Consider the following 21,315-nt stretch of genomic DNA (forward strand, 5'->3'; position numbering starts at 1 on the left):
AAACGTAGTTTGGACACGTCTTTCCCCCCAAAATCCTCCTAACCCTTGCACCCCATTTCCTGGGAAAGGTTTGGTAAAAATCCTCACCAATTTGCATAGGTGACCACAGACCCAAACCCTTGGATCTGAGAACAATGAAAAAGCATTCAGTTTTCTTACAAGAAGACTTTTAATAGAAATAGAAGTAAAGGAATCACCCCTGTAAAATCAGGATGGTAGATACCTTACAGGGTAATTAGATTCAAAACATAGAGAATCCCTCTAGGCAAAACCTTTAAGTTACAAAAAAGACACACAGACAGAAATAGTTATTCTATTCAGCACAATTCTTTTCTCAGCCATTTAAAGAAATCATAATCTAATGCATACCTAGCTAGATTACTTACTAAAGTTCTAAGACTCCATTCCTGGTCTATCCCCAGCAAAAGCAGCATATAGACAGAGAGACACAGACCCTTTGTTTCTCTCCCTCCTCCAAGCTTTTGAAAGTATCTTGTCTCCTCATTGGTCATTTTGGTCAGGTGCCAGCGAGGTTACCTTTAGCTTCTTAACCCTTTACAGGTGAGAGGATTTTTCCTCTCGCCAGGAGGGATTTTTAAAGGGGTTTACCCTTCCCTTTATATTTATGACACCCCCGCCAGCACTTTGGAAAGTGGAGGGAGGGGTGCACTCCAGTGGGATAGCATGGGTTCATCATCCCGTTCAGTTTCCACAGGGAATATTTGCAGCCACTGCCATGCTGAATCTCCTCCCTCTGTTTGTGCTGCCTTCTGGCGTGTGAGGCTACATTAACGACAATGTGTTAACCCTTGAGGTCTCAGCTCAGTGCGAGTTCATCATTTGGCAGTAAGGCATTCCCTGGGAAATATCCCACCCTCTGACTCCACCACCTCAACCAAGCTTCACAATCATCATTGCTGTGTATAGTATTAAATTGTTTGTTTAAAACTTATACTCTGTGTGTGTGTGTGTGTGTGTGTGTGTGTAAATAAAAATATAGTCTCTTGTCTGGTGAAAAAAATTTCCCTGGAACCTAACCCCCCGCCCATTTACATTAATTCTTATGGGGAAATTGGATTCACTTAACATTGTTTCGCTTAAAGTAGTATTTTTCAGGAACATAACTACAACGTTAAGCGAGGAGTTACTGTAATTCAAGGCCAGAAGGGACGGTTAGATCATCTAATCTGACCTCCTGTATATCACAGGCTATTACATTTCACCCATTTACCCCTGTATGGAGCCCAATAACTTGTCTGGCTAAAGCATATTTTCCAAAAAAGCATCCAGTCTTGATGTGAAGACATCAAGAGACAGACAGTCCACCACTTCCCTTGGAAGTTTGAAGGCGATTAAATATCAGAACAATATTAATTATTTGTGCCAGTGAATTTGTCTGGTTTCAGTTTCCAGCCATTGGTATTTGTTAGGCCTTTAACTGATTGATAGTACTAAAGGGCTCTTAAGTATTGGTATTTTCTTCTCCTGAAGGTTCTTGAACATGGTAATCAAGTCACGTCTCAATTTTCTTTCTGATAAACTAAGCAGACAGAGCTCTTCGTCTCTTACTGTAAAACATTTTCTCCAGCCCTTGAAACATTTTTGTGGCTCCATGCTGCACCCTCTCCAATTTTTTCAACATCCTTTTTAGTGTGTGAACACGATCCTGTGCACGGTACTCTGGCATCAGTCTCACTAGTGCCCATATACGGAGGGCAGGTCTACACTTAAAACGCTGTAGCTGCGCCAATGCTCTTCTTGCCCATTTTATTCCCATAAACCAACAGCTAGTGTCTGGCATCAAATCTGCTGCCAGGATGATAATTTATCCATTATGCTGGACTATGCTGTGACTAAATGAATTGGGCAGAAAGAGGGAGGATAACTCTGGGATAAAGCAGTTTGTTGCTATGAGTGGGGTCAGGAATGAAAGATTTTCCCAATTTTCTATCTTGTGTATGGATTTTAAAACTTACTCTTTGTCAAGTTTCTTTTTAATATATTCTTTTGGTCATTAAAAACAAAACTCTCTGGAGAAGCAACGGCAAAAAAGGGGGCGAGAAACAAAGTTTGGTTCCCAGTACAAATTTAGTCAGTGAGAAAAGAAAGATGAGGCACTTATAAAACAAATACCCTTCCAGGTGTCAACAGACATGTTTATTATTTTATGGCATTTGATCTGTGAGCACACAAAACCCTTTGCAAACAGATAATTGGCCACGGTGGTCCAAGATGGATGGAAATAGTCATGTCCACAGTTCTGTAAAAATGTGAAGATGTGGTTTTCAAAGTTAACTGCTAATGGAGGTTTTGGTTTCTCATAAGTGTAGCTGATATCCTTGCAGACATTTTTCACATCACTGAGTTTTTGGGGAACCAGAGTAATGCTTTTGTGTACTTCATATTTTACTTAGCTTCCTGTATGTGTTTCTGTTGCTTCCTCTTCTGTGTTGTGCAGATATTATCTGTCACTGGAGTTATTTTCTTCTGCATCCTTCCTGTGTGCACTGCTTTGGAGAACCAATCTGCTCCATTACTGTAAGTTTAACATTCACCATCTTTAGTGTTCCTGATAAGTTTGGCTTCATGTATTGTCACTAACTGCCATATGGGATCAGACCAGTAGTTTGATAACTTGTTTTTGACAGAGATCAGTACCAGATGGCCTCAATAGTGTATTGTGGTAATGAGTTCCACAGGCTAATTATAAGCCAGGTCTAAATAATGACTTCTTAAGCTTGAAGTACCCACATCCAAAGTGTCTCAGGCCTCAAAACTTAAAGAAGGCAGCATTTTTGAAAGTTTTCCTGCAATTCAGCCACTACCCCACACTTCACAATTCATAAACCATGCTGCCTCCTCTGAGCAGGCAGAGCCGCCTCCTGTTTTGAATCAAATACGTTCTGATCATTACCTGCTGCTGTAAACTGGCTCAGAGTGCACACCTAAGAGTCAGTTTCACCAAACAATTCAGATCACTTTAGCCTCCACTGCACATACACAATAGCAAATGGAACAGAAAAGAAACCCACTAAAATAGAAACCTACCTCCTCATGCCCCAGTGTGCTTCCATTTGGGGAATTACACAACATTTTAGGGAAAAAAGCCATGTACTTTGTTGCCAGAGTGAAGCCAATGTTTATCAGACGTTTGAGAAATTGGGCAGGGGGAGGGACAATCAAGCTTCTCACATTTTTTTTTTAATTATTCTGTATAGTCATAAAGGGTTGAAGCATTTGTAACAACCCCCTTCCCTCCCCCTTCCACCCCCCCCCCGCAAACACCACCAAGATGTTATGCTGAGTGATGCACAGGGAATTCATTCAGACAGGAGGCCTTTAATAACAACATTTTGGAAAAAAAATAAGATGCCCTTATGTCCACATTCAGAATGGTCATCTGATGTCACTAGAAGGTCACTTAAACGTTTGCATTTAGAAGTGTAACAACAGTAGGTGCATCACAGATCCTTTGGCTGCATTAATTTTTGCCTTGTCCTCTGAAAGCATGAAAACAGCACAGTTTTAACATACCATTTGCTGCCTTCCTTAGTCAAGCCAGTTTATGCCTGAAGTGTTTGTTTAAGTCAAGGAGAAATGATTAGAGAACAATGAATTACCTAATATTGTGGGTAAAGTTACGTAGATAGCATGATAAATGTGATTCAACAACTACAATAAGTAGCTACTTAAAGGTTTACTTTCCCACTTCCACATACTGCCACTGTGTTCTGGGAGATAGGCAATGGCACCACCATTTATCAGTAGTCCCTTAATTTGGGCTCAGTGATTCTGACCTCTCTTGTGACGGCTCAATCCCATTGATATTAATGGCTGTTTCAAGCAAATGTCCAAAAGCAGAATGAAAAGGAGTACTTGTGGCACCTTAGAGACTAACCAATTTATTTGAGCATGAGCTTTCGTGAGCTACAGCTCACTAAAGCAAAATGTCGCCCTCAGTGCTATTTTCCCTAAGCCAAATCCTGGGGTCTTTACTGAGGAAATATCAGGCCCTGACTACCTTCACCACCCCCCTGCAGGGAAGGCTGGGCTTTGGATACTCCTCTTGGTTTGGGAGTTGCTGGAGGACGGGGCAGGGACGGAAAAGCATCACGGAAGGTGGCTGTGGTGGGAAAGGAGCTGGGGGAGGCCCATTCAACCTAGGGCCGCCAGGCCTGGCTTGGAACGCCCCGGTGAGGGGGCATCTGCCCAGTGCAATGCCCTTGGCCGCTAGAGAAGGCGCAGCGTTTCCCGCCCTCCACCAGAGCTGTGTCGAACGCCCAGCGCTTCCACGGGCCGGGCAGCCCACGGGCTCCTGCAGGCAGCCGCAGCTCCCGGAGCGCTCCCAGAGAGCAGGCGTGGGCAGCGCCGCAAGGGTTAACTCCCCTCGCCTCCCCTGCCTGGGCAGCCAGCCCCGCCGGCGGGGCCGGGCTGCGAGGGGTGAGCGCAGCCAGCTCACGCCCTCGGCCGGAGCCGGGCGCTGCTGCCAAACTCGCCTGGCTCTGCGCGGGCAGGCGGCCCCCGCCCGTCCTGCCCCCGCCCCTTTCGCGGGATGCCGGGGCGGGCAGACGCCGGGCTCCCACCAGCGGGGCAAGCGGGACGGCGACTGCACCCAGCAGGTGGCCGGCGGTGAGTAGCTGGCGCGGCGGGGGCGGGGGGTGCCGCGGCCGGGCTGGGCTGCCGGAGCCGCTAGATCAGCTGCGGAAAGTCCGTCTGGGCAGGGGCCGCGCGGAGTCCAGCCCTGGCCGGCCGCAGCTCCGCGGGGACCGGGCGGGGGCTGCGGCTGCTCGGGGAGTGGGATGTGCTGGGGACCTCTCCGGGGCAAGTCGTGCCCGCAGTGAAGTCACTGGCAAAACACCCACTGGCGCCAGCATTTCACCCAATTCCCCTGTGACAGTGGCTGAAACTTTCAAATCCAGGCCAGGGCGGGGTGGGTCTGTAATACCTCCCTTGGTATTACATTGGAAGGGAGCTATGGATCTAGATCCCCCCGGCACTGCTTTGAAAAGCCCAACCGTTGACTATTGTACCTTGACTGTCAAACACAGGTAGTGGCTGATCTGTCCGCGGGAAACTGACCACCAAAATTTCTGCTCCTGCACAAGGCACTTTGTTATTCGTTATTGCAGTCCAGTTGTGATACCACAGCGATGGGTGCACTATGAGAACCTGGATAGCTAGAACAAATAGCTCAAGCCATGCAATGCGTAATCAGTACCTGCTCTCGGATAACTTGAATATCTGTGCTCAGAAATCTAATCACCTGTAATTCTATTCTAGACACATTGTTCTGCAGCGTTTTGCCCATTGTCAGGATAGATAAGCATTATCTCACTAGGAGGAGCAAGTATTTCGCACCTTATTTCAAACCTACCTTTCTGAAAAGCCTGATACTGATACTGGCAGCAGGGGTGGCACATTAGAAGAGTACCTTTTTGATAAAATTATTAATGCTATGACTATGAAATAAACTACTTAGTGTAAGCACTCAATTAAGCCATAACAGCAAAACGTGTGCTTCCTGTTTTGACCTGTTAAGAATAAATTAATAATTTAAAAAGATGATGTGAACTAATGTACTGTGAAATCTATACCACTTACTGGTGAATGGAAGGGCAAGTCACTTATTTAAACAAGTCATTGTTTTAAAGACTTATACTCACTAGCAGCTGTGTGAAATTGCAGTTCTTTGTTTACAAATTATTGCATGATTTGGCACAAATAACTGTTGCAACACTCTCATCATCGCTGGCGATAGTGATTAGTTTACACAACTTAATGTAAATATGACCATATATTTTTCGGTTGTCTATTATGCAAATATTTGAATTTACAGGTATCACATTTCCACAACTCATGCATCAGCAGACTAGTCACTACAATATTATGTTATGTTATTTTACTCCAAATAAAATGTTTTAGCTGTTTTAGATAAATTGCTGCTTCAGGTTTGGGCTTCATTAAAGAACGTGGCAACTTTCCACAAATGAAAAGTAAATTGAAAAATAGCAATGACATAAATTTGCTATATGTGTTTGTCAAGGGTGTACTTGAGGAAACATTGCTCCTTTGTATTTTATTTTTCTCTGCAATGGAGGGTCAGGCAGGTAGGCATATTATCCATCCTGCTGTAGTGAAAATTTAGAAGAGAACATTGTATGGGCTGTAATACATTGCTCCTTACGCTTGGAACGCTGTTTAATCCAGAATGGCCATTTGTAGCCAGACATGTAACTTTTGTGCTATAACACTGAGAAAACCGGCAAGCATTATGGTTTTTGTCCTGCTTTATGCAGTTCTCAGAAGTATGTCAGAAAATGTGATATTGTGCAAAAATGAGAGTTGGCTAGGTCACCGTCAGTGTTTTTTATTTTAATTTCAGTGCAATTTAATCAGGAGCGTTCAGCAACAATGAAACAGCTGCTATCAGCATGAAGGGATCATATTTATTGGTTTCTGCCAGTAATGTGAGCAGGGGTGCTGGAATCATTTGTACAGTGGGGGTGCTGAGAGCCACTGAAACAAACTGTAAACACTGTATTTGATGGAAATCACTTCAAGCACCCTTAGTTGTAGCACCTATGAATGTGAGAGACCTGTGTGTTTAAAAAACAGACTCTGCATGCCTGCCCTCTTGATGCTATTGTGAAGTCCAGTAATTTCTGGAACCTCCCCGCCCCCCCCCCCCCCATGGACACAATTGTACATTATCAGCTACCCAAATACAGCTTCTGAGTGTGATGGATCAGTGCTGCACACGACACAAATCAAGACAATGTTTTCCCTGGCATATATGTGATGTAGTAGAAGATAGACACAGTAAGACCAAATCTACTGGAAGTTGCTTTGGAAAATGGTTTGCATATTTTATCTTCCTTTTGGGGGGGTCATGTAAGGAAAAGTTATCTGTTCCTCCCTGAGCTATAGTTATTCTCATAATAAGTCAGATTCATGGCCATATATCTTCTGATTTCAAATGACATGACTCTGAGGAAAAGCCAGAGCTGAGGAGACATGCATGTTATGTCACCTACAATTATGTACCTACCATAGATCAAAGTCCTCTCCTTGAGGGATGATAAAAGCAACCCTATCCAAAGAATCACGTTAGTTTAATTGTACTGATTACATTTTCTTTTAAGGGAGGCTTTGTTTCTGGGTGGGTTGGGTGTTCGTTGTACATTAGTTATGCACAAAACAGTAAATAATTAAAGTAGAATTGTTGATCATCAGTAAGTGGGGCAGAAAGGACGGAAGAACAGAATGGTATGTGTGCTCTACAGCCTGAAAGCCAGAGGACAGGTATTTGTAAAATATGCCTGAAAAAATGTAACAAAATATAAAAGCTGTCTGATTGGCTTTTAAATATTTAAAATGCTGTGATTGTTTCCACATTTAAAGGATAGCCTGCCAGCTCCTTTCAGAGCCCCACTTGGGAAGACTTTAAAGGAAAGCTTTGCTATGAAGTTTTTATTTTGGACTCCATATGGAGACTTCCTAAACCATAATTTCAGAAGATCTTAAATTACCAAAGCCTGGAACCTAATCTTGTGGTAACTAGTGAGTTACTGGGTATCTGCCTTTAACAGTTTTCTGTAGTGGATCAGAGCATTGCAAATGACTCTGTGATAAGGTAGCTTTAAACTAGACATTAATAAAGTTTAAAGGCTCAAAGAGCCTAAACTTCAGACTAGCTCTGCCTTGGTAACACTATTTTAAACATGCCTTGCAGCTCTAGACCTTCCATCTTAGTCTGCAACTTCCTATAAAGGAACAGAAGTATCATTCGCACAGAATAGCACTTTCCACTTGAGTCCCAATAATATTGCTACCTGCATTAGATATAAATCATTATCAGTCTTCTGTACAAGTTGCTGTGGGTGGCTGGTAGCATTGCTCTGACGGCCCATGCAATTACATATTTAGTTTTGATCTTTAATCTCTCTTGGGAGAGAATAGGGTATAGAAACCTAGTAGTCTTTTCTTAAGGACCTTTGTTGACTCTACATATGTTGGGTACAATACAAGGCTATTTGCTAAATAATAAAACCTCAGATGTTAGGCACCAAAGACAATAACTCAAGGACAAATGACTTATGTTGTTCATACATCAAATTGTGATGCCATATGGATTTTTAACTAAAAAAAAAAGTATGCTTTAAAAACTGCATTACCTCAGAAATGCATAGGGTTGTCACAGGAATCTAGGGCTCTCTAATTAGAGAATAATTCCAAATTAATATTACATAGGTGAAACATTTTAATGGAAACAGCAATAAAGCTATTCAAAATTGGACATAAAAAGGTTAGGAGTAAGAGCTTAAAATATTATCTGGTTACACTTTTTACAGCCCTTTTGTCTTCCAATTTGTGCAAGCTGGGTTTTTTAAATAATGCTTTTTAAAAAGTATATTCCCAGTTCCATGAAAAATGAACTAATTATCACAAAATTCCAACCACAGAGAATTCTAAGGGTATCAACTAAGATGCTAAAAATGAATCTTCTGAGATCCTGTGCTTCTCCAGATTCTTCCATACAAAGGTCGTGTCAACTCCCAAGGATAGTAACATAGAAAAGCCATTATCGTAACTTCTGAGACATTCTGGGATGAGCTTACATGTTTTTTAGTTCCAAATAGATAGGTCATGATTTTTGTAAATTGAAACTTGTTTTGAGACTTTCTCTTTCAGTTGTACTTATAATCTATTGATTGATTATTTTAAAAGATCAAGTTAATTTAAAAAACAAACCCCAAAGTGTTTACCTCTTTAAATTCCCTGTTATGGTTACATATTAACATTTTTGGCTTCCGCTGCATTACACACCCTTCTTTGTTCTTTTTGAGCTGAATGCATTTCTTGGGTTATTGGTGCAATCATGCTGTTGGGTTATTTCAGATGCGTCCAGGTGGAGTTTAGAAAACGCATTAGCTCACACTTGGGTAAATGGATATTGTTTTTATATGTAGATTGAACAGTGTGGTCCCTACCAGTCTTCATTTTTTCCAAACTTCAGTTTTTGAAACCAATCTCAGGAGGAGGGCATTCTATAATGTCTTTACAACATTGGAAAATAAAGGAGCTATGGCATCAATTTTCTAACCAGAAAAATGAAGGGCAGCTTACAGACTGAAAGCACATTATATCTTTGTGAAGTAGAAGAGACAGAAAGCTCCTTTTTCTGGGAACGACTATGCAAGCAAGATCTCTCATTGAGGCAGTACTCCCTAAGGCATAACCTGAAGTTCTGACAATAGCAGTTTGGAAAATGATTGCCTAGGCAATCTCTTCAGTAATAATGTTCTGAGCTCCATCTGCAGCACCCTGTTAACATTTTTCTCAGTTTTACCTTTACCCATATATGTGGCTAGATATCACTGGTGCTCAGCACTGCTTTGCAAGCTCCAATGACTGCTTAATTAGAAGAACTGTGAGGTATGAGAGTTCAGGAGGCTTGTCCCAGCTATTTGGCCAAAATAGAGAGACAACTCAGTGCCATAAATAATAGTTTCTATTTGTGAAGCACGTTTCTTCATTGGATTTCCAGGTGCTTTATGTATGTCTCTATTTATATAGATATCCATCTATTATCACCATTTTACTGATGGTGAAACAGAGACACAGAGAGGTTAAGGATTTGATGAAGGACACATAGTGAGTCTGTCACAATTGGGAATAAAACACCGTCTCCCAACTCCTACTCTGGTGTTCTAACCACTTAACCACACTGAAGCCTTACAACAGCTCTTAAACATACTGGGACAATTTCCCCCCATATTTATTCTGGTGATTTTAAATGGGATTTCGCTAGTGTAAATGGACTGAGAATTTGGCTAAATGTGTGTGAGAAGCTGATTTGGGCACTCCGTGTTTATCCAAACTGTTATGGCAATGAGATTATCCAGAGTTACATTACACAGGTAAAAGAAAAGGGCTAGAAAACCCTCATCCTTCTGCTTATAAACCAAGGTCCAGCTGATGGGGGTTAGGAAGAAACCTCCTCAAGAGGTTGGTTATTACATGACTGTGGCCTGTGAGGTTTCTTGCACTTTCCTCTGAAGTATCTGGTATTAGTCTCCATCAGAAACAGGATTCCTCTCCTCTAATCTGGTATAGCAGTTCCTGTTAGATAATTGAAAGTGTATAGTTCTTGTTTGTGTTGCTGTGTTATGGTCCTGCCAATGTGGAAAAAAATCCTATTGAGCAACATATACTACTGCTGAAGGTAATGCTCAATCTCGGGGGAGCGGTTGGGGGGGAAACACTGAAGGTATTGAGCTCTAGAAATTGGTGGTTTGACCTCAAAATATGATATGTTGTAATGATCTTCCTGTTTCCAACCTTTTTCTGAGCTAGCTGCCATGGAAGGAGGGAATAGGGATGACATAATTTTCAACTCATGACTGCGGTGTAGACCTAGTGCAGGCTTCCTCTTGCCAGAAATTGAGAACATCCTCAAATTAAGAGCTGTAGGAAGGAGACCCTTTATTTTGAGAAGGGGTGTGTGTGTGTGTGTGTGTGTGAGAGAGAGAGAGAGAGACTGATTCAGAACTAGCATAAGAAGGCAGATTTCTAGGCACATAAGCATTACCTTTTGCACTTTTTATGTGTTACAGTGGATGGAAAATGCTCCATCCTTTTCAGATTTTTTTTTTTTTAAAAAGAGAAGCTATAAAATATCAAATGCTCAAATAGCATAAATGTGCAATAACTTCTTAAAGCATTGTTGTCATGTTAAACCAGCCATGTCAAAAATTACCTGCAACTAGACAAGCCATAGCCACAACATCTCACCTCGTCAGCCTCTTTTTGGCCTCCCGCCACCTAATCATCTTCCAATCTTATCTGGTAACAGTGCTAAGCAAGTAAATTAGAGTTCACATCTACTCTAGGTAAAAAGACATATTTTAGATATGTTAACTAATGTGTTTAACATATATTAAATCCTGTGAAGACAAGTACGTTGTTGTTGTTAGCTGGTCAGAGTAAATTCTAGTGGGGAATCAGCCAGTGGGAGTCAAAGGATTCAGTTTTCTTTGTATTCATCCCGCTCCCGGGCTGGGTGTTCCTTTTCTCCACCCATTCTTCCCAGTTGGCCTCTCCTGCCATGTTATTCAGCCTGGAAGGGCAGTTGAGATGTTCCCCCTAACCCAGAGGTTCTCAAAATGGGGGTTGGGACCCCTCGGGGTTGCAAGGTTATTACATGGGGGGTCACGAGCTGTCAGCCTCCACCGCAAATCCTACTTTGCCTCCAGCATTTATAATGGTGTTAAATATATAAAAAAGTGTTTTTAATTTATTAGTGGGGTCACACTCGGAGACTTGCTATGTGAAAGGGGTCACAAGTACAAAAGTTTGAGAACCACTGCCCTAAGCCATCCTTTGTTCATTCTCAATGTCCTCTGGTTAACCAGGTTCCCTGCTTTTCAATTCTTCAGTCTTTCCCTCACATTGAGTTCTTTTTCTCCTGGTTCCTGCTTGTGATTTGTGTGTGTGTGTGTGTGTGTGGGGTGGGGAGTAATGTGTAGGGAGAACAGGAACAGATTGGCAGTGTTAGAGTAGCATGCATACAGCTCCTGTGATCATGGCAACAATGGGCAGAGAGGAAAGGGGGTGAGAGAAGCAGAGGGATAAAAGCATAAAAGTGTGCTTTGGTGAAAGGGGCATGGGCAGACCTTAGTTTGGTATATATTTTGTAGTCTGGAAAGTGGTAATCTAGCCTATTCCACTAGTTTACAGGCTGGGCGTATGGCATCTTTACTTACAAGCTGTTGAATAAACTACCAAGTGGGGAGTGCTATGGAGTGACAGTCTGCACCGTGCCCTGGTGTGTTCAGCAAAGTTCCATTGCCCTCACACTCTTTGTGCCTGACTTCTCTGGAGGTTTTAACCTGAGTCCAGTCTGGAGCATTGGTCTCCAGCTCTGCTGCATGGCAGTGAATTATTGCATTGGTATTTAGTTTAGGGCAGTGTTTATAAAGAGGATGGTGCTCAGAAGAGGTGGGGCGGGGCCTGGGGGTGAGCGGGGCGGCTTGGGGGTCCACGAAAAAATTTAAATAAAAATGTGGGTCCTCGGGTTGCTAACGTTTGAGAACTGCTGATCTAGTCTGACCTCCTGCACATCGCAGGCCGCAGGCCACAGACCATCACCCACCCACTCATGTAATAGGTCCATAACCTCTGGCTAAGTTACCGAAGTCCTCAAATCTTGACTGTAAAGGCTTCAAGAACAGCGAATCCATCAACAAGTGACCCGTGCCCCATGCTGCAGAGGAGGGTGAAAAAGCTCCAGGGTCTCTGCCTATATGACCTGGGAAAAATTCTTTCCCAACACCAAATATGGTGATCTGTTAGATCTTGGCCATATGGGCGAGATCCACCAGCCAGACACCTGGGAAAGAATTCTCTATAGTAATTCAGACCCCTCCCCTCTAGTGTCCCATCTCCGGCCATTAGCAATATTTGTTAATAGCAGTCACAGATGAGCCATAGGCAATTGTAGGCAATCTAATCATACCATCCCCTCCATACATTTTCCAAACTCAATCTTGAAACAAGTTCAATTTTTTTGCCCCCACTACTCCCCTTGGAAGGATATTCCAGATTTTGCTCCTCTGATATCTTTGTCAAATTTGATATCTTTGTCAAATTTCATACCTAAACTTATTGATGACCAGCTTATATCCATTTGTTGTTCTTTGAGTGATTCCTCATATTGATTCCAATTAGGTGTGCGCGGAAAGTTTTTCCCCTAGCAGCACCCGTCGGGTCAGCTGTGGAGCCTCTGGAGTAGTGGCTCTATTGCGCTCTATATATGACCCTGCCGACCCGGCGCCTCCTCAGTTCCTTCTTACCACCAGTGTCTTGCTCAGCAAGTTCTCCACCTTTCCCTAGCTCTATTTAATTTAGTGTTCGTTTCCTTAGTTAGTTTAGTTAGTTATTAGGTAGTGTAGTGTTGGGAGTTGGGGGGTCCCCCTGCACCCCAACTGTGCTCTCCCTGGAGACGCAGGGCATGCTTAAGTCCCAGGGATTCAAACCCTGCAAGTCCTGCAACAAGCCTATGCCAATGGGCGACCCCCATGACACTTGCTTAAAGTGTCGGGGGAAACCCATCAGGTGGATAAGTGCAGGATTTGCAAAGGGTTTAGCCTGAGAACAAAGAAGGAGCAGGACTTTAGACTGAGGCAGCTCCTCATGGAGGCGGCACTTAGACCGCAACCAGCGTTGGCGCGGCGGCACCCAGCACTGAGCGCATCGGCACGTAGTGCCTCGGCAGCGGCAGAGACGGCACCGCAGAAGGACTCTGGACCAGACCCGCAGCACCTCCGCTCTCTGGTGCAGAAGCAATCGGAGACGATTCAGCACTGGTCCCGTTCCCCGGGTCAGAAGCAGCACCGGAAACAAGTGAGCAGTGGTTCCCCAACTTCAGGACCCAACCCTCGGAACTGGCCAATGGGGTGCGTGCTAGGGAGGAGCCCCCAATGCCAAAAACTTCGGAGCCAGCACCGTCGACTTCAGTCCCACAAAGGGAGATTTTGAGTCCGGTGCAATGGGATTCACCGTGTTTGGTGGTGGAGGTACAACTGCCTTCCACCCCAGACACATTTGAGGCCGCGAGAGACCTCATAGACATGACGGCACTGCAGTCCCCGGCGAATCCATTGGTTGGTTGTACTCATGGTGCCGGTCTGACTCGCTCCAAGTCCTGGAAGTGCTCCCGTTCATGGCATCGATTGCCGTCATGCAGCAGGTCCCAGTCCCAGTGCAGTCTGTCTTGGGACCGTTCCCAGTCATTGCGCAGACCCCACTTGTGGCACCACTCTCCAGCCTCGCGGCACAGCTCCCCAGCCCAACAAAGCCCAGCACCGCCCTGGCCCTTGTGGTCTCGGTCCACATCTTTGGGCTCAGAGATGGGGAGCAGGCCCATGCAAGCTGGCAAGGAGCAGACCAGACTGGTGTGGCACCATGGCCCGCACAGTGGCAGAAGCCAGTACAGGGGCCATTTTGAACCCCTTCGGTGTACTACCCGGTACAGGGATCCAGTCCAGGGGCTCCCGTTCGGTGGCATCCGAGGCAAGGGTCCCGGAGGCAGCAGCCAGCCATCCCACTGCGGAGGATTTACCAGCCTTACCACCTCCCCCAGAACCCATCCCTGTTCCTCAGCCTGACCCTGGATTAGAGGCAGGACAGGAGGTACCGGAGGACCAGGAAGGACAGGAGGACCCAGTTCCTCCTCTGGCCTCCTCGTCATCCTCCCTGGATGAGGCTGTGGCGGGCACCTCCACCTCCGGGCCTCCCCCTATAGATAGCTGTGCCCACCAGGAACTCCTATGCAGGTTGGCACGGAATATGAACCTGCAGGCTGAGGAGGTGGTAGAGTCTGAGGATCCTATGATGGATATCCTGGCACCAGAAGCACCATCTAGGGTCCCTCTACCGCTCATCAAAACTATCCAGGCAAATGCGAAGACCATTTATCAGACTCCGGCCTCCATTCCTCCCACCGCCAAGGGGGCGGAGAGGAAATATTTCATTCCCCCTAGGGTACGAATACCTATTCATGCACCCGCAGCCCTGTTCCTTGGTGGTGGCTGCAGTGAATGAGGAGGAGAGGCAGGGGCAGCAACCTTGGATGCCTGGATTTATTTGGGTGCAAAGTATACTCCACAGGGTGCTTTCAACTCAGGATTGCCATCAGCAGGCAATCCTGAGTAGATACAACTTGAACTCCTGGAACTCTGTGCTGAAGTTTAAGGAATTCATACCAGTAGAGTCCAAAGAGGAGTTTGGGGCTATTGTCGAGGAGGGCAAGGCAGTGGCATGGACCTCTTTACAAGCCTCACTGGATGCTGTGGACTTGGCGGCAGTCACCTTGTCCTCAGGAATTGCCATGAGGAGTAGCTCATGGCTGCAGGCCTCGGGGCTCCTGCCCGAGATTCAACAAACTATGCAGGACCTGCCTTTCGATGGGGTGGGTCCGTTTGCTGAACACTCAGACTCGAGGCTGCATAGCCTAAAGGATTCCAGGGCTACAATGAACTCCTTGGGTATGCACACCCTGGCAACCCAAAGAATGCCCTTTAAGCCCCAACAGCAGCAACAGTAGTCATATCCTCCTCAGCCGCAGCAGGATCCCTACGGACGCAAGCGCAGAAATGGCAGGCGCAAGCCCTCCCATCCTCAGTCTGGGCAGGGCCAGGGCCTGACTTTTTACTTTCATCAGGCTCAAAGCAGTCATTTTGAGCACCAGTCTCAGCACTGGATCCTTCCCCGTGTTTTTTGAATAATCTATCCCTCTTCTACTGTGCTTGGTCCCAAATAACATAGGACTGCTGGGTCCTTCTCATGGTAGAAATGGGATATTCTCTCCAAATTTGCTCCTACCCTCCCTCCCAGCCCCCTTCCCCGTCCCTCTTCAAAGACCCTTCTCACTAGCAGCTCCTTACTCAGGAGGTGTAGTCCCTTCTCACCATAGGAGTGGTGAAAGAGGTTCCTCAGGAGCTAAGGCAGGGGTCTCAAACTCAAATGACCACGAGGGCCACATGAGGACTAGTGCATTGGCCCGAGGGCCGCATCACTGACACCCCCAACTTGCTGCCCCGGGCCCTGCCCCCACTCCACCCCTTCCATGAGACCTTGCCCCTCCCCTGCCTCTTCCCATCCCTTCCCTGCCCCCATTCCAACCCCTTCCCCGTAATCCCCACCCCAACTCGGCCCCCTCCCTGCCCCCAGGAGGTGCAGGAGGGCTGCGGGGTGTGGCGGGGGCTCAGGGCAGGGAGTTGAGGTGCAGGAGGTGTGCAGGGTACGGCAGGGGGCTCAGGGCATGGAGTTGGGGTGAGGGGTGCAGGAGGGGATCGGGATGCAGGGTGTGGCAGGGGGCTCCGGGCAGGGGGTTGGGGTGCAGGAGGGGTGCGGGGTGCAGCAAGGGGTGGGCAGGGAGTTGGGGTGCGGGGTGCAGAAGGGGCTCGGGGTGCGGGCTCCGGCCCGGCGCCGCTTACCTAGAGTGGCTCCAGGGCGGCAGTGGTGCGCACCGGGGCCAAGGCAGGCTTGCTGCCTGCCTGCCTGCCCTGGCCCCGCGCCACTCTGCTCCGCTCCAGGAAGCAGCTGGAACCACGTCCCTCCGTGTGCTGCTCTTGCCACTTCTCCAGGTATCTCCCCCAAAGCTCCCATTGGCCGCAGTTCCCCGTTCCCAGCCAATGGGAGCTGCGGGGGACAGTGCCTGGAAGCGAGCGCAATGCACGGAGCCCTCTGACACCCCCGGGGCCGCAGGGGCATGGTTCCGGCCACGTCAGGGAGTGGTGCGGGGCTCATGGTGCCACGGGGTAGGCAGAGGGGCGTGGGGGGGCGCCGGGAGCTTGGCGGGCCACACGAAAGAACCCGCAGGCCGCGTGTTTGAGATCCCTGGGGGAAAGGGATTCTATTCCTGCTATTTCCTAATCCCCAAGGCAAAGGGGCGGTCTCCGACCCATTCTAGACCTGCGAGGACTCAACGAATTTATGGTGAAGCTGAAGTTCCGTATGGTCTCCCTGAGCACAGTTATCCCTTCCCTGGATCCGGGAGACTGGTACGCCACCCTCGAAGTGAAAGACGCATACTTTTACATAGCCATTCGCCCGGTGCACAGGCGATTTCTAAGGTTCGTGGTCAACCACAAACACGATCAGTTCATGGTCTTCCCATTTGGTCTGTCGACAGCCCCCCAAGTTTTCACCAAGGGCATGTCCGTCGTAGCAGCCTTCCTTTGCAAGAGACAGGTATACCCCAACCTTGATGACTGGCTGCTTAGGGGGCACGCAAGGAGCAGGTGGAATCTCAGGTCCGGTTCATCAGATCCACTTTCGAGAGACTGGGCCGCCGCCTCCTCAATGTGAACAAGTCAACCTTGTCTCTGACCCAGAGAATAGAGTCCATCGGAGCTGTGCTGGACTCTGTGCAGGCACCAGCGTTTCTGCCAGACACACGATTCCAAGCCATGTCAAACATCATTCACGGCCTCAGGCGATTCCCAATCACTACTGCAAGGGGTTGCCTACGTCTCCTCAGCCACACAGCAGCCTGCACTTCTGTGGTCCGGCATGCCAGGCTGAAGCTCAGATCCCTGCAAGCGTGGCTTGTGTCGGCCTATCGCCCGGGGCGCGACAACCTGGACTTAGTTGTGACTGTACCAGAGCACATACTCGAGTCCCTCCAATGATGGCTTGACCCTCGGATGGTATGTGAAGGAGTCCCCTTCAACAGCCCCCAGCCCTCCTTGTCCCTGGTAATGGATGCGTCAGCTCTGGGTTGGGGTGTGCATTTGGAAAATCTACAAATGCAGGACCTATGGTCTTGGGATGAGCTCTCCCCTCGTATCAACATCAAGGAGCTCAGGGTGGTACGTCTAGCATGCTAAGCTTTTTGGGCCCGGCTGCAAGGCCAGTGCATGGCAGTGGGGACGGACAACACCACTGCCATGTTTTACATCAACAAGCAAGGTGGAGCCCGTTCCTCACCCTGTGTCGAGAAGCCCTCAGGCTCTGGGAGTTCTGCATAGCCCACTCCATTCACCTGCAAGCATCCTATCTCCCAGGGGCTCAGAACGACCTGGCAGACCACCTCAACAGATCATTCTGCAATCACGAGTGGTCTGGATGTCATACACTCCATCTTCCAAAGGTGGGGGTTTCCCCAGGTCGATCTATTTGCCATCCGCAGCAACAGGAAGTGCTCAGTGTTCTGCTTCTTCCAGAATCACAGCCCGGGCTCGGTCACGGATGTGTTTCTGTTACCCTGGAGAGGCTGCCTGTTGTACGCCTTTCCCCCGTTCCCTCTGGCGCGTAAGGTCCTTCTCAAGGTAAGCAGGGGCGGAGGTAATTCCGGTGGCCTCGACAACACTGGTACACTACGCTCTTGGAACTGTCAGTGGATGCCCCAATTGCATTGCCATTCCACCCCGACCTGCTCACTCATGTCCACCCAGACCTCAAGTCTCCATCTCACGGCTTGGAAGCTTCATGGTTAAACCCCATGGAACTTCTGAGCTCTGAACTGAAAGGGAGGTCCTACTTGGCAGCAGGAAACCATCCACCAGGGCCACTTATCTAGCTAAGTGGAAGAAGTTCACTTGCTGGTGTGCCCAGCATCACGCACCTCCAATCCAGGTGCCTATACCACTCATCCTAGAGTACCTCCTAACCTAAAACAACAAGGTCTGACAGCATCATCCATCAAGGTACGCCTCACTGCTATTTCTGCCGTCCACCCAGGAGTATCTGGATGTTCCATATTTGCCAACCGCATAGTGGGATGTTTTCTCAAGGGCCTGGACTGCCTCCATCCCCAGATTAGACAGCCAGTCCCTGCTTGGGATCTTAACTTGGTCCTCTCCAAACTATTGGGGCCCTCATTTGAACTGCTAGTGACTTGCTCCTGCCTCTATTTTTCGTACAAGGTAGCTTTTTTGGTTGCCATGTCCTCAGCACACAGGGTGTCTGAGTTGAAGGCCCTCACCTCTGACCCACCTTACACAGTCTTCCACAGGGATAAGGTGCAACTTAGGCCTCACCCGGCCTTTCTTCATAAAGTTGTGTCACATTTTCACACAAATCAAGACATACCTGCCTGTTTTTTATCCTAAACCTTATGCCAGTAACTGCGAGCAGAAGCTGCACTCACTGGATTTCGGTGGGCACTGGCCTTCTACACTGAGTGCACTTAGTCGTTCAGAAAGTCAAACCCGCTATTCGTAGTGGTGGCAGCCCGGATGAAAGGGCTCCCAGTATAATCGCAAAGAATATTTTCCTGGATCACATCCTGCATCTGCACGTGCTATGAGTTAGCCAAAATCCCAGCTCCGACACTTACGGCACACTCTACACGGGCACAGGCCTCATCGGTGGCATTCCTGGCCCAAGTCCCAATCCAAGAAATCTGCAGGGCAGCAACTTTGTCCTAGGTGCATTAGTACACCTCTCATTACATCAGCATGCCAGAAATGATGCAGCTTTCAGCAGAGCGGTGCTCCAGTCAGCAATTCCATAACTCTGACCCCACAGCCTAGGTAAGGCTTGGGAGTCACCTAATTGGAATCAATATGAGCAATCACTTGAAGAGAGAATGGTTACTCACCTTCTCATAAGTGTTGTTCTTCGAGATGTGTTGCTCATGTCCATTCCAATACCCACCCACCTTCCCCTCTGTCGGAGTAGCCAGCAAGAAGGAGCTGAGGAGGCACCGGGACTGCAGGGTCATATATAGAGTGCTATGGAGGCGCCACTCCAGGGGGCTCCACAGCCCACCTAATGAGTGCTGCTAGGGGGAAAACTTTCCAATGACTCGGCATGCGCACGCCTAATTGGAATTGATGAGAGCAACATATCTCAAAGAACAACAGTTGCGAGAAGGTGAGTAACTGTTCTTTTTTAGGCTAACATTGGCCCTTAAATAACTCCCATCCCTCCCCAGCATTTATCCCTCTAATGTATTTATCGAGAGCAGTCATATCTTCCTTCAGTCTTTGTTTTGTTAGGCTAAGCAAGCAAAGTCTGTGAGTCTCCTCTCATAAGGGATCAGAGTAACAGCCGTGTTAGTCTGTATTCGTAAAAAGAAAAAAGAAAAGGAGTACTTGTGGCACCTTAGAGACTAACCAGTTTATTTGAGCATGAGCTTTCGTGAGCTACAGCTCACTTCATCGGATGCATATTTTCCATTCCTCTGTTCATCCTATTAGCCCTCCTCTGCACCTGTTCCAGTTTGAATTAATCTTTCTTAAATATGGGAAACCAGAATGGCACACACTATTCCAGATGAGAACTCTCCAGTGCCTTGTATAATGGAAATACCACTTCCCTATCCCTACTGGAAATACCTCAACTGATGCATCCTATCATTAACTTTTTTCATGACTATGAGCATCATGTTGGTGACTCATAGTCATCCTGTGATTGACCAATACACCCAGGTCTTTCTCCTTCTCTGTCACTTCCAACTGATACATCCCCAGCGTATAGCATAAAGTCTTGTTGTTAGATCCTAGGTCAGGGTTGGGCAAACTTTTTGGCCTGAGGGCCACATCTGGGTATTGAAATTGTATGGTGAGCCATGAATGTTCACGAAATTGGGGGATGCAGGAGAGGGTGAGGGCTCCTCTGGCTGGATGTGCGGGCTATGGGGTGGGGCCAGGGATGAGGGGTTTGGAGTGCAGGAGGGGGCTGTGGGCTTGGGGTGGAGCAGAGGGGTTTGGCATTTGGGAGGAGGCTGAGGGGTATGGGCTCTGGACTGGGGGTGTGGGTTTCAGGGTGGGGCTGGAAATGAGGGGTTCAGGGTGGGTGCAGAAGGGGGCTGAGGTTGGGGTGCAGGGGAGGGGCTCTGGTCTGGGGTAGGGGGTTGGGTCGGAGGGGTGAAGGTTCTGGCTGGGGTTGCGAGCTCTGCGGTGGGGCTGCAGATGAGGGGTTTTGGGTGCAGGAGGGTGCTCCAGGCTGGGACTGAGGGTTTCGGAGGGCAGGAGGGGGATCGGAGCTGGGGCAAGGGGTTGGGGCATGGGAGGAGGTCAGGGGTGCAGGCTTCGGGTGGTGCTTACCTCAAGCAGCTCCCGGAAGCAGTGGCATGCCCCTCTCCGGCTCCTACATGGAGGTGTGGCCAGGCGGCTCTGCGCGCTGCCCCTGCAGCTCCCATTGGTCGCAGTTCCTGGCCAATGGGAGCTGCAGAGCTGGCAGTTGGGGCGGGGGCAGGATGTGGAGCCCCCTGGCTGCCCCATACGTGGGAACCGGAGTGGAGACATGCTGGCTGTTTCTCAGGAGCTGTGTGGAGCCCCCAACCCCACTCCCCAGCTGGAGTGCAGGAACGGGGCAAGCCCCCAACCCTGCTCCCCAGTGGGAGCTTGAGGGCCGGATTAAAAAGTCTGATGGGGCCCGCGGGCCATAGTTTGCCCACCCCTGCCCTAGGTGCATGACCTTACACTTTGCACTATTAAATTTCATCCCATTTCTGTTGTTCCAGTTTTCAAGGTCATCCAAATCTTCTTGTATGAAATTCCACTCCTCCTCCGTATTGGCAATACCTTCTAACTCTGTGTCCTCTGCAGATTTTACTAGCACACTCCCACTTTTTGTGCCAAGATTATTGAAAGTCAATACCATCTGATGGCTGTTTAATCTTCTGCATTAAATCCGTTGGATCTCAGTACAGTTCCTAGTGAACACATCACAATAACACTATCCTGGCTGATGTTGATAGTCAACCCAGACAGGTCAAAGTGAGAAGTAATAGGGAGAATGAACTATCCCTCTCCTCATCTTGAGTAGCGATCTGTCCAAAATAGCGTTGACACAGTGTGT

The 21,315-nt window shown here is 47.8% G+C and overlaps 1 protein-coding gene across 1 annotated transcript in view; it reads left to right on the forward strand.

Annotated features, from left to right (window-relative positions):
* The first annotated feature begins 4,498 nt into the window (after nt 1–4,498).
* Nucleotides 4,499–21,315, forward strand: part of LPAR3 (lysophosphatidic acid receptor 3) — a 37,498-nt gene continuing 20,681 nt past the window's right edge. Inside the window, exon 1 of the mRNA XM_074962249.1 lies at nt 4,499–4,629. The gene's annotated coding sequence lies outside the window, so the exon portion shown is untranslated. The remainder of the gene's footprint in view (nt 4,630–21,315) is intronic.

This window comes from Natator depressus, chromosome 8 (genome assembly GCF_965152275.1).
Source record: "Natator depressus isolate rNatDep1 chromosome 8, rNatDep2.hap1, whole genome shotgun sequence".
Taxonomy (NCBI): domain Eukaryota; kingdom Metazoa; phylum Chordata; order Testudines; family Cheloniidae; genus Natator; species Natator depressus.